Source organism: Musca domestica, unplaced genomic scaffold (genome assembly GCF_030504385.1).
Source record: "Musca domestica strain aabys unplaced genomic scaffold, Musca_domestica.polishedcontigs.V.1.1 26, whole genome shotgun sequence".
NCBI lineage: Eukaryota > Metazoa > Arthropoda > Insecta > Diptera > Muscidae > Musca > Musca domestica.
The window spans coordinates 6,697,820-6,712,552 of record NW_026712283.1 but is presented as its reverse complement, the minus strand read 5'-3'; positions in this window follow the sequence as shown (position 1 = coordinate 6,712,552).

Genomic DNA, 14,733 nt, shown 5'->3' with positions numbered 1-14,733 from the left:
TGCTAATCATTTTTTATTTCATTTGAAGATAATGGAATCATACCGTTGAATTGTCGCTAATATGTGACAACACGTGACAAAATTACCAATTTAAACAATTTGAAATTCCATCCCTGCATTCGTTCAATTTTTGTGCAAAGCAAATCATATATCAACATGCATATGACAGGTTACAAAAACAGCCATGTTTTCTTCTTCATTTTCGCTGTATTTGGCATTTTGTACCTATAATTTCCCAGGAGTCTTTGTGGAATATTGATGTTTTTTTTTGGGTTCAAATTTTCCGAACAGAAAGAGAAAGAGGAAAAACGAGAAAATGATATTTTCTGTTCATGTTTTAAGCCAATCGAAACATGTTTGAATTTAATTTAGCACAAATGTAGATCAATAGGCCAATAAGTGATAAAATGGAAAATTTGTCATGTTTCATCTTAAAATACATTCAATGCAATAGGACAAATTTTGAGAAGAATTTTAAACTTGCATTTAAACAAGACATTTAAGGATAGATTCTTTTATATTTGCATTTGCTAAAAATGGAATTACTGAACATACCTCTAAATAGTCTATCAGTCTAAAAAAAGACTATAAATGAAGTAAATTAAAAAAAAAAAATGGAAAATTTTCAAAGAGCCTATCAAATCTATACATTGACATATTCTTCTTAATGTAATGTAGTAACTAAAGAAAATGTAGTAACTCTTAAAAAAGAGAAGACCTTCAACTCTTCAGAAAGATAAGATTTCCAGCTCTCTAAAAAGAAAAGATTTCAAGCTCTTTAAAAAGAAAAGATTTCCAGCTCTTTAAAAAGAAAAGACCTTTAGATCTTGAAAAAGAGAAAACCTTCAGCTCTTCAAAAAAGAGAAGACCTTCAGCTCTTCAAAAAAGAGAAGACCTTCAGCTCTTCAAAAAAGAGAAGACCTTCAGCTCTTCAAAAAGAGAAGACCTTCAGCTCTTCAAAAAGAGAAGACCTTCAGCTCTTCAAAAAGAGAAGACCTTCAGCTCTTCAAAAAGAGAAGACCTTGAGCTCTGAGAAGTCCTTCTGGCCTTCTCTCAGAAGACCTTCTGGCCTTCTCTGAGAAGACCTTCTGGCCTTCTCTGAGAAGACCTTCTGGCCTTCTGTGAGAAGACCTTCTGGCCTTCTGTGAGAAGACCTTCTGGCCTTCTGTGAGAAGACCTTCTGGCCTTCTCTGAGAAGACCTTCTGGCCTTCTGTGAGAAGACCTTCTGGCCTTCTGTGAGAAGACCTTCTGGCCTTCTCTGAGAAGACCTTCTGGCCTTCTCTGAGAAGACCTTCTGGCCTTCTCTGAGAAGACCTTCTGGCCTTCTCTGAGAAGACCTTCTGGCCTTCTCTGAGAAGACCTTCTGGCCTTCTCTGAGAAGACCTTCTGGCCTTCTCTGAGAAGACCTTCTGGCCTTCTCTGAGAAGACCTTCTGGCCTTCTCTGAGAAGACCTTCTGGCCTTCTCTGAGAAGGCCTTTTGGCCTTCTCTGAGAAGACCTTCTGGCCTTCTCTGAGAAGACCTTCTGGCCTTCTCTGAGAAGACCTTCTGGCCTTCTCTGAGAAGACCTTCTGGCCTTCTCTGAGAAGACCTTCTGGCCTTCTCTGAGAAGACCTTCTGGCCTTCTCTGAGAAGACCTTCTGGCCTTCTCTGAGAAGACCTTCTGGCCTTCTCTGAGAAGACCTTCTGGCCTTCTCTGAGAAGACCTTCTGGCCTTCTCTGAGAAGACCTTCTGGCCTTCTCTGAGAAGACCTTCTGGCCTTCTCTGAGAAGACCTTCTGGCCTTCTCTGAGAAGACCTTCTGGCCTTCTCTGAGGAGACCTTCTGGCCTTCTCTGAGAAGACCTTCTGGCCTTCTCTGAGAAGACCTTCCGACCTTCTCTGAGAAGACCTTCTGGCCTTCTCTGAGAAGACCTTCTGGCCTTCTCTGAGAAGACCTTCTGACCTTCTCTGAGAAGACCTTCTGGCCTTCTCTGAGAAGACCTTCTGGCCTTCTATGAGAAGACCTTCTGGCCTTCTCTGAGAAGACCTTCTGGCCTTCTCTGAGAAGACCTTCTGTCCTTCTCTGAGAAGACCTTCTGGCCTTCTCTGAGAAGACCTTCTGGCCTTCTCTGAGAAGACCTTCTGGCCTTCTCTGAGAAGACCTTCTGGCCTTCTATGAGAAGACCTTCTGGCCTTCTCTGAGAAGACCTTCTGGCCTTCTATGAGAAGACCTTCTGGCCTTCTCTGAGAAGACCTTCTGGCCTTCTCTGAGAAGACTTTCTGGCCTTCTCTGAGAAGACCTTGTGGCCTTCTATGAGAAGACCTTCTGGCCTTCTATGAGAAGACCTTCTGGCCTTCTATGAGAAGACCTTCTGGTATTCTATGGGAAGACATTCTGGCCTTCTATGAGAAGACCTTCTGGCCTTCTATGAGAAGACCTTCTGGCCTTCTATGAGAAGACCTTCTGGTTTGCTATGAGAAGGCCTTTTTCTGGTCTTCTATGAGAAGACCTTCTTCTGGTCTTCTATGAGAAGACCTTCTTCTGGTCTTCTATGAGAAGGCCTTCTTCTGGTCTTCTATGAGAAGACCTTCTTCTGGTCTTCTATGAGAAGACCTTCTTCTGGTCTTCTATGAGAAGTCCTTCTGGCCTTCTTTGAGAAGACCTTCTGGCCTTCTATGAGAAGACCTTCTGGCCTTCTATGAGAAGACCTTCTGGCCTTCTATGAGAAGACCTTCTGGCCTTCTATGAGAAGACCTTCTGGCCTTCTTTGAGAAGACCTTCTGGCCTTCTATGAGAAGACCTTCTGGCCTTCTATGAGAAGACCTTCCGGCCTTCTATGAGAAGACCTTCCGGCCTTCTATGAGAAGACTTTCTGGCCTTCTATGAGAAGACCTTCTGGCCTTCTATGAGAAGACCTTCTGGCCTTCTGTGAGAAGACCTTCTGGCCTTCTATGAGAAGACCTTCCGGCCTTCTATGAGAAAGCCTTCTGGCCTTCTATGAGAAAGCCTTCTGGCCTTCTATGAGAAAGCCTTCTGGCCTTCTATGAGAAGACCTTCTGGCCTTCTATGAGAAGACCTTCTGGCCTTCTATGAGAAGACCTTCTGGCCTTCTATGAGAAGACCTTCTGGCCTTCTATGAGAAGTGCTTCTGGCTTTCTACGAGAAGAGCTTCTGTTCTTTCTATGAGAAGAGCTTCTGGTCTTTCTGAGAAGAGCTTTGGGCCTTCTATGAGAAGACCTTCTGGCCTTCTGTGAGAAGAACTGCTGCTTATTTATGAGAAGACATGCTGTTCTACTATGAGAAGACAGTCTGATCTTACGTAAGAAAACCTTCTGGATTTCTATGAGAAAACCTTCTGGCCTTCTATGAGAAGACCTTCCGGCCTTCCTGAGAAGAACTTCCTCCCTTCTATGAGAAGACCTTCCGGCCTTCTGTGAGAAGACCTTCCGGCCTTCTATGAGAAGACCTGCTGGCTTTCTATGAGAAGGCCTTCTGGCTTTCTATGAGAAGGCCTTCTAGACTTCTGTGAGAAGACATTCTGGTCTTCTGAGGGAAGAACTTCTGGCCTTCTATGAGAGGAGACCTATTGATCATTTATGAAAAGGGCTTCAGGTTGTCTAGCAATTCCTAGTGTTTCTAGAATTTAACCGTACTTTATTCTCCACCTCACCTTGAATAATTTTGATTCAAATATTTTGACAGGTGGCAAGGTGGTCGCCTCCTGTGTATAGAATAAAATAATTTAATATCATAACACAAAAATTTTTTGCGTACGCTTTATTGACATGTCCTAACTGACCTAAAATATTCTTGTGGTTGTTCAAGACCTTAACATGAACTGAAAACATGAAAAGCTACTCCATCCCAGCCCTCTGCATAGACTGAGGTGTAAACGTGTTTGGGAGGTTGTATTACATGTAATCTAATAAACGAAAAGTTTATCGATATATCGACAACATACATACTTCGACATGTTCTCCTCGTTGTTGTTGTCGTCGTTGTTGCATGGTATCGAAGTTGTTATTGCTGTTGTTGTTTTAATGTTTGGTCATTGTGGCATTGTTTTTGACGCCTACTTCATTTATCAAAATTTATGATGCCATAGATTGCTATCGACCTACTTAGAGACATGCCCATAGAAAGCATTTAAATTAGGGTGGCACTTGGAGTTTGGTAGGAAGAATAAATTGAGGCACTTTTCGGAATTTTGTCCTTGGGTACAAGTTTGCCATATACACATATCAATATCGAACTTTTTATAACAAAAACTTGTTCTATTTTAAGGAATAATAAACATTTTATCACCCGACCACCCTAATATGTAGCAAATGTATTTTCTTGTCTACCTTCCTTCCGTCAATTTTCCTACTCCGTCTTTCTGATATATCCTAATAGACCATATAATATAACTTTGAACCAATAAAGCCCATAAATTGATCCCATAAAACGTTTAACTTTTATACGAATGATAAGCATGCGAATGACTGACTCGTACCCCGTCCGCTCTTTGACGACTTCAATTTGATATTCCTTGGAATGTAATAAAAAATTATTAAACTGCAGTTTTAGATAAAGGAGATAAACATTAACTTCTGTGTTGGAACAAATGTTCTGTTTCTGTTTTTTCTTCGGAAATGATATGAATTTTATTGAGAAATATCTACTCCCCGAAGATTTATAAGACATCATAAATTGTACTTAACTTTTGTTAACAAGGGGAAGTGCCACGACCGACAATAGCTGTGTGTGTCCTTTCGGCTATAACTGCTCAGATATTGCTGTTTAGTGGCCATTACTTCAGTTATTAGCATATTAACATTGGATACTTTTGCTCTTGGTATTTTTTTATAAACTTTATGCAGTTTATTTTATGTGGAGTACCCTACGTCTGATATACTTCTTCTACTTCGAGAGAATGTGTTCTCCTATCAAGATTTAAGATATAAATAAGGTCACTTTGGCTGGAACCATGAAAACCTCTAAGAGAGGAGAAAACCGTATATGGAACATACAGGAATAGATGAAAAAACTGCAACCAATTTCAGACTGCTGTCATTTCTAAGCCACTCGTCCGACAGCTGTTAAAATTATTCTAGTGACAGCTCATTGTATTGTTTACAAGCGTACAAAAGCATTTTGGTGGTAATTTTCCAGGAAAAAAGTTATTTGTGATGGAACTCAAGCGTGATAGTGTGATTTATTTATATTTGGTTGGAAAACCACAGGTGGCTATCGTTAGAGCACTCCAGCATTTAAATGTGAATAAATAATTTGAGTCTCGTGCCATCGCTCGCTACCGTGATGCTGGTAGCATAGCCCGACGTTAAGGAAGTGGACGGAAGAAAACAGCAACATCAGCAGAAATGCTTCGAAAAGTAAAGAAGCGACTTGATCGAAACCCGCGTCGCAGTGGCCAAAAATGTCTCGTGAGCTGAACATATCGCAATATTCCATTCGTCAAACATTGAAAAATGAGGTCGGGGTAAAGTCATTGAAATTCCACAAAAATGCAAGAACTTACACCACAACAGAAAGAAAATAGACACAAAAGAGCTAAACTGCCGAATTTGGTTTTCTCCCATGAGAAAACATTCGTTGTCCGGAGTTTGCAAACAAACAAAATGTTCGTGTTTATCTGCCAAAGAGGTCAGCTGAAAATGTGCACCTTCGGTTGGCCACCAGAACTCAAGCGCCGGCCATGGTGATGGTGTGGGCCGCCATAACAGCCGATGGTCGCTCTGCGCTCATATTAATCGACCGTGGCATCAGAATAATTGCCGAATATTATAGCGAAAATATTCTGGAGGGTGTATTGAAGCCTTGGGCACGCAAACATTTTGGCCACCCAAGAATTGTTACAAAATGAGGTTTCTCGCTTCATTTCCAGCGCACAATGGCCACCAAAATCTCAGGATACCAATCCGTTGGACTATTGAGTCTGGAGTACAGGGTTGCCCATATTCGACGGACCCATGTTTTTTCGGCCCTTTCGATGACTCTTTGGGCCCATTCCAATCGACGAGGCTTGTCCGCAGGGAACAAATGCAAATCAATGCGAATAATCCGCTGTAAAGTGGACCGAGCCATGCCCAACTGCTGAGAACGGTGTTTTTGGGATGTTCTTGGGGACCTCTCAACACTGGGTCGTACGGCAGCGATATTCTCGGCCGATCGCCTTGGTCGACTTTTATATGGCCTCTTCGGATTAGAAAGAGCCTTACCAGTCGAAAATTTTTCGTATAAATGCGTAATGGTGTTCTTAGAAGGCGCACTTCTCACATTTTTTTCACAATTGACTTTTTCTGTTGAATGTAAATTTCAAGTATTTCAGAGCACTCGCGTGGCGTGTATTGGTTCATGGTAAAAATCTGCTTGGTCTGACGCTTCAAACGCGATATATCATTAAGCGATGTGACATATCTGTCAAAAGTTATGGCGTTGCCAGATGGGTCCGTCGAATATGGACAACCCTGTATTTTGGAAAGCGAAAAAAAGTTGGCACTCAAAAATACCAAAGTGTCGATCACCTCAAGCAGACGCTTCGCCGGGAATGGGTAAAAATACCGCAGAGAAACATTCGAGCAGCGTGTGACGGTTTCATTTGCCGTTTGAAGGCCATAATTCGTGCCAAATATGACCAATTCGAACAAATTTAAAGTGGGAGGTACTTGATGGGTGGACCGATTTTGTCAATTTTCCACCTGACGTAGCAAAATAGTTGGAGCAAAATCGAATTATCCTTTCTCTTTCCTTGAAGTAAAATATTTTATTTGAAAATTCCGACCTAATGTGGGTGTGGTACCAGAAGGAGTGGACCGATATTGCCCATCCCGAACTCGATGTAATTTTTATTATAATATTACGATGTTCCAAGTTTGGACAAAATCGGATCTCCCTTCGAGAGTTATCGTGCGCACCAGCCAGACAGACAGACGGGCGGCAGGATATCGGTAGATCAACTCCAAATGTCTTGAAACATATTTGATCCAAAAAGACCAAGGGTCTAAAACCGTGGACCGACGTGTCCCTTTTACGAACATAACCTTCCTACTGGCAAAATACACAAGTGTGAACGTTTAGCCTTCAATCTAAATTCCTTTTGGTATTTCGAGGAGTTAGAAATGGAATGACAAAGCTAGTATACCACCATAGAATGGTGTAGGGCATAAACATATTTGCCATTGAAAAGAAATGTTTTTTGATTCATTTTTTACAGAAAAATTATGGTCCATTAACTATTATTCGAAACTTTAACCCCACGCAAAAATAACGTTGCAACCGTTCTGTAAGTGCGACATATAGAGCGACTGTAAAATCAGTAAATATCAGTTTTTGCTTCATTTCATACCCTTAATATTTTACGATCAGCTCTCGCAACAATATGCGATCAATATAGGTAATCTCCCCTACAATATTTCAAGGTGTCACAAAATTGTTGGCATAATCAAACTTTTAATAAACCCAACTCATCGTGTTGTAGGGTATAAATTATAAATGTGGAAAATGTATGAAAATCAACACTCAATGCCTGTGATTTGATTGCTTCGAGTAATAATCTGACTTAATGTTCTAATACTACCTACAGCATCCTTAAAATTCGTCATTACCTTCAAAAATATTTTGTTTGTAAAATTTTTCCCATTGCTCTGCCACATAAACTGCTTGCTGGCTTGGCCCTCCCGTAGTGATTTGAATGTTTTCATCTCTATTGACCCCCCGACGTGTCTTATTTACTATATTTCCCTTGTCTAGTTCATTTCCTTTTAATAAATCCTTAAGTTGAAGAAAAAACACATTGGAGTCGTTTGGAGCTTAAAAAAAGCTCCTCTAACCCTCCTCCTGGTGTGCCATTGTGTTCGAAAGACTTCAAGTTTTTTTTTTTTTTTTTTTTTTTTTGGTTACGTTAGGTGCGAGGAAAAAAGAAAACCATTTTAAAATGATTGCAAAAAAAGCAAACAACTTTCTTTTTGTCTGTCTGTTGAATTCTCACTCTATTCTCTCTCTCTCACTATTTACCCCCCAATGATGTCTTAATGTTCTTCAAACAAGAAAAAAAAAAACAAAGAAAAAAGTTGAAAATGAACACAAATACAGGGGGAGAGGGCAGGAAGTTTAAAGAACAATGAAGATGTTCTGGGGAGTAAGGGAGTCAGTGTTACGCACAAACACATACACACACCGATGCACATGTACGCGGAAAAATATGACAAATATTGTGAGAACCATTGAGAAAGAGCACTCCTAAAGTTTCCATTATGCATTTGTAGTTGAGAACATTAAAAGTCGCACAATATAAACGGTTATGGTTGGCAGAGTTCGCAGTGCCTTAGTTGTACGCAATTCGATATTAGGGTGGATTAAGGTGAGTATATTTTTATACCCTACACCACAAGGTGGTCAGGGTATTATGTCTTTGTGCATTTGTTTGTAAAATGGAGAAGGAAGCGAGATAGATCCATAGTTACTTTTGAGGATCTCCATAGAATCACTTTCTGAGTTGATTAATGCATGTCAGTCCATCTGTCCATGTATTCTTGTGAACAAAATGCAGGTCGCATTTATTATCCGATTGAGATGAAATTTTCCAAATAACACTTCTTTGGCCCAAGGACGAACCCTATTGGAGATAATCGGTAAAAATTTAGATATAGCTCCCATATATATCTTCGTCCGATTTGCTTTTATTGTGCACCAAACGTATAATATCAGCCCGAATAGTATGGAATTTTGCACGTACAACCAAATTAGACATAAAAATAAGTGTGCCAAATTTGATCGAAATCGGTTCAGATATAGCTATAGCTCCCATATATATTGTTCATCCGATTTGTTATTTTTTTCCTCCGCAGCCGTAATATGCGGAAATATGTCAAATACAGCTCAGAAATACATTTGCTAAATTTTATCGAGATCGGTTCAGATTTGGATATAGCTCCCACATATAACTTCGTCCGATTTACCTTTTATTGTGCACCAAACGTCTAATGTTTGCCCAAATGGGATGAAATTTGGCACTTACGACCGAATTAAGTCTAGAAGCTAGTATGTCAAATTTGGTAAAGATCGGTTCAGATATAGCTATAGCTCCCATATATATTGTTCAACCGATTTGTTGTATTTGTAACCCACAGCCGTAATATGAACTCCGTAACAACGATATTCAGGGAGATATATCAAATACAGCTCAGAAATATCTTTGCCAAATTTTATCGAGATCGGTTCCGATTTGGATATAGCTCCCATATAATTTTTTATCCGATTTCAAATTAATTGTGCACCAAATGGGCAATACAAGTCCGAATTTAAAAGACATAAATGCTTCGGCACATTTAGTTCTTTGAACTTTAAATTATAATTATAAAATTATAATCATGGCGTGTATGATTGAATTCTCCCATAAAAAACTTTTAATTGTTATGTGGAGCTCTACTAAATTAGCAAAGTGGTGTAGGGTATCACAATGTCGGCTCCGCCCGATTTTAGGACTTTCTTTACTGATTTCATATATTTTAATTTTTGGGGGAAAAATAAAAATATCTGCAAGGTGAGCTACAGTATGATTTATTTATAAGTAGGGTTGAATAAGAGGGTTGAATTGTCCCATAATTCGTAGAAAAAAAATTCCATCCTTCCCCGAACACCCTATTACACGAATTTCTGTGATAACATCCAACATTATTTTCATTCACAATATATTTCATAGATGAAAAATAATGTTCATAACTTTAAGATGCTGTTGCTCGAATGTAGTCTGTCGTCTTGTTCATCTTCTTTTTTTTTACCACCCACTGCTGGAAAGTTGATAAATTCCTAATGGCCCCGTTCGTTCCCGCAAGGAATATGTGAGCACTTTAACATTCATACATTCGTCTCATATGAAACAGAAGTCTCATTAAATTATATTTTCAAGTGATATTTTATTAAAATTATAAACTTTATTAACAGCAAATACAATGGTGGAGCTGAGCACGGAGAACACAGTGGTCGCCATAATGTAATAACCATTTGGAGGATGAAGTGGAAATCTCCGGGGACCATCATTATTAGCCATAAAGGAATATTATTATGATAATGGATAACGCTAAATGAGATGGCAATAACGTCAAACGACATGTGGTCAAAAATAGATAACAAAGACATAAACAAATGAAACAAGTGGAGAAGAGAGGAATATTGGGATAAAAAAAACTCAATAGCCATTAAAAGTGGACAAGATAACTGAAATGTTGTTTTATTGAAAACGCTTCAGAACTGGTATTGTCCAATAGGAAAACAACATTTTTTTAAAGGACTCATGCCTCGAGGGCTGTTTTTTTTCCACAGGCATCGAGAACCTAAACAATATTTGTTTAGCCCAAGGACGAACCCTATTGAAATAGGTGAGAATCGGTTCAAATTTAGATATATCTCCCATAGGTATCTTCAACCAACGATATTTGATACCAGACATCAGATACCGCTCGAAAATACCTCAGCCAAACTTTATCGAGATCGGTTCAGAAGACCTTCAGCTCTTCTGTGTGAAGCCCTTCAGCACTTCTGGGAGAAGTCCTTCATCTCTTCTGGGAGAAGACCTTCAGCTCTTCTGGGAGAAAACCTTCAGCTCTTCTGGGAGAAGACCTTCAGCTCTTCTGGGAGAGGACCTTCAGCTCTTCTGGGAGAAGACCTTCAGCTCTTCTGGGAGAAGACCTTCAGCTCTTCTGGGAGAGGACCTTCAGCTCTTCTGGGAGAAGACCTTCAGCTCTTCTGGGAGAAGACCTTCAGCTCTTCTGGGAGAAGACCTTCAGCTCTTCTGGGAGAAGACCTTCTCTGGGAAGAAGACCTTCAGCACTTCTGGGAGAAGACCTTCAGCTTTTCTGTGAAAAGACTTCTGTAAGAGAACACTCAGGTCTGCTGTGAGAAGATCTACTACAGAGATTTTTTTCTATAGAAAAAATCTATTGGCCCCTGAAGGGACTGTATTTTCCAGGAGATCTAAATGTTTTTCATTAGAAAAAAATGTCAAATTTGCAAGTACTGTATATTTTTATAACCTCCACCATAGAATGGAGGGTACATTAAGATTTTCATTCCGTTTGCAATACCTCTAAATATACATTTTAGACCCCCGTATATCCGTCTGAGGAAATCACTCCAGCTTCCGAACGAAATGAAGTAGGTTTAAAAAATTTTACTCAAATGTGTATTATGTCTGCAGGACTTTTGGTATTGAAAATGGGTCATGTAGGTTTACGTTTTGGTAAAGCACCCATATAATGGTACCTCTCAATTTTCGGTATTTTGGTGATTTAAATTACGTTATGCACCGGAAATGTTTCAAATTTGTCGGTGCAGGTCCACGTCTTCGTATTGACCCTTATATAACGGTACCTCTCGATATTCGGTATTTCGATGATTTTAGCGACATTATTCACCGGAATTGTTTCGAATTTGGTATTTGAAGTTCATAATGGATACTACAGCCTAAGACAGAAAATTGTTTGTGCAGATCTAAGTCTTCGTATAGCCCCATATAAGGGTACCTCTCGATATTCGGTATTTTGATGATTTTAGCGACATTATTCATTGATTTTTTTTAAGTTTCGCATTTGAATGTTGTAATGGCTTGTGACAAAAGTTATATATGCTGGTCCATTTATTCGTATAGACACTAATATAACAGCTACATTCGGTATTTCTAAGATTTTAACAAAATTTTTAAGGGATTTGATTCTTTTTGAGAATTGCCAAATTCGTTCCAAATGGTGGAGGTTATTCAAATTTCGGCCCGGCCGAACTTACAGCTTTTTTACTTGTTTTTAATACAAGATCTGTTGTTAAGATGGTAGATATCAGCCAACTGACCTTCTGACACATCCCCCACAACGGAATGAGCATCTAATTCCTCTCAAACTCAAATCTCAATATTTCTATTAACACAAGATCTATTGTGAAGATGGTAGATATCGGCCCAATCATTCTGGTACTTCCCCCAAGAATAACCAAAACGATCGAAAAATTCGAAAAAAAAAACAAATTTTCTTGCTTTGCTAATAAATGATACAAATCGGCCAATCTCCTTTTTGGTATCTGCCTATATCTGGAACCTCACGCACATTTTTCAATTTTCCAAAAATTATTAAACATCTTATATAAAACGAAGGAAGTAGTCGATATAGTCCAAATCTGGCACATTGTTATATTTTTATTTGACTAAGGTCAGATACGAAATTAATAATCTGGGCTCACTCCTTCGATACCAACCCAATAAAGGGTCATCATGTTAATAATAATAACGCAACACAAAATTAATTTAAAAAAAATGTTGGGGCTGACAAGAGACTTTGATTAAATGAGAATGAACCAGTCCTGAAGAACTGATATTTCCCTTTAGAAAACCACATTTTTTTACGAAATGGACACATGCCTCAATGCAACAACTGTTCTAGGAAGCCAGTCCTTACTGAAAAACTCTTCGTCTCGAGGGGGAATGAAAATTTTCTATAGAAAAAAAAAATTCAGTCCAGTGAGACAGAGTTTTTTCTATGAGAAGATCTTCTTTGGTCTCCCATGAGAAGACCTTCCTTGGTTTTCTATGGGAAGGCCTCCTTTGGTCTCCCATGAGAAGACATTCCTTGATCTCCTATGAGAAAGCCATCCCCGCTTTTCTTTGAGAAGACTTTCCTGCTCTTCTAAGAGAAGACCTTCTCCGCTGTTCTATGAGAAGACTTTCCCCGCTTTTCTATGAGAAGTAATTCCTTAGTCTACTAAGAGAAGACCTAACTTCAGCTCTTTTATGAGAAGACCTGATTTCACTTCTTCTATGAGAAGATCTGACTTCAGCTCTTCTATGAGAAGACCTGATATGGGCTGGTGATATACATCCGTCGTCAAAACCGACTGATACTTTCTAACCTGTTTTTTTTTTTTAACAATTTACTTTGTTCTGCAGCTTTACTCGATAAAAAAATTGAAGCAGCAAGTATTCAACGTAATTTTATTAGATTTGTTTTTCTTTCAAAATAGAATTTTGGAAAATTAATACCTGGGAAACAAATCATCAAACCTCGCGTAAATAAATTCAATTCATATTCCTAGATCAACTACCGTGAATAAAATGAAATCGTATATTCAAAACACAAATTTACACTTAGCCCACAAAATGTATAGGAATAAATCGAAAATGTCCCTGATACAGAGACGTACACAGCAATTGGCATAAGCAAATGTACGCACACACACACATATTCATCGTGGTGACACCTACACCACTATTTTCATTTCATTGTATCAAAAAAAAAAAAAAAAAAACAAAACAAAAAAAGGACGACTATTCAAAGTAGAATTGGTTGGGATTTCAACGAATTGAATGGCCATGTAGTAGGTATTTATGCGGGGGTGTAGGTACGCAAAAAAGGGTTGCTTTTTGATACGAATGAACGAGAATTCCTTTGGTTGGCTGATAGAGTGTTGTAGACTTTCCAAACGATTTGTTGGCATTTCACTAGTTAACACATCGTTGTCATACAATGCGAACACATTGGCACTGCCACTATGTACCAGCTTCATTTGCCCGGATGTCTCATCCTGAGCTACGTTACAGGGGTGGGATGTAACATCTGCTGCTGTGTGGGTTTCACACATTGCAACTGTCTGAAATTGGTTTGTTATTCAATGTTCTCAGCTAAATAAAAATACAAATCGAATACAAAAACAAAACTAACGCAAATCGAAAAAGCATAAAAAATTGATAGTTTTTTTTTTTTCAAGTACACATAAAAATATAAACATTTGTTGATTTAACTGAGCTTAAGCGAGAGTGGGGGAGTTTATTTGTTTCGGGGAAAAATAAAATAAATTGAAGTAATCGCTTTTCAATTAAAAGGTATAAAAAATGTATAAAAATTGTAAATAGTATTTAGGAGTTGTAATGACAATATGGTATGTAACATTTTCAAAGACATATGAATCAAAACGGTAGAAAATATAATATTGAGATTTGAAATATAAATCTATTATTTTGTATTGTTAAAAGCTAACCTCTTGATATTATAAAGAATAGATTCATTTATTCAGATTCAAATGGACAGAAACTTTTGTGTAAACAAGTAAAAAATTATACATTGGCTTTGCAGATGTGACAGATGTATACCCTCAGCCAATGTTCGATTATTTAATAGTCGACCGAAGTATATTCATCTAATACAGATAAAAATATTGGTATGGCCAAAATTATAAGAGAATCGAACATTTATATCCAATTTATCGGAAATCATAAATTTCATATTCATTTCAGATTTCTGGTTGAGCGACATATTTTTAGGTTTTTGTTGTTGGTTGTTGAGAATCGCTGAGTTGTTCCGCAATTTCTGACGGTTAAATGTATTGAAAATTGTGACCTTTTGTGGGTGAGGTACCAGAAGGGGTTCACAGATATATTGAATCTTCACAAGAGATATTGTATTAGCAAAAATGTACCATCTTTATAACAGATCTTGTGTGGAAAAAATTGAGATGTACCAATTTTGGAATGGAATCCGATGTTGATTTCATATTTTATAAGCTTCATGGATATTCAACATTTCGACCTTTTGTGGGGGAGGTACCAGAAGGAGTGGACCAATAAATTACGTCTTAATACCAGATCTTGTGTTGGTAAAAATGTATGTATGTGTGAAATATAAAGAGAACCTGATGCTTATTTCGGATTTTATAAACGTTTTGGTTATTCAAAACTTTGACCATTTGCGGAGGAGGTACTAAAAGGAATGG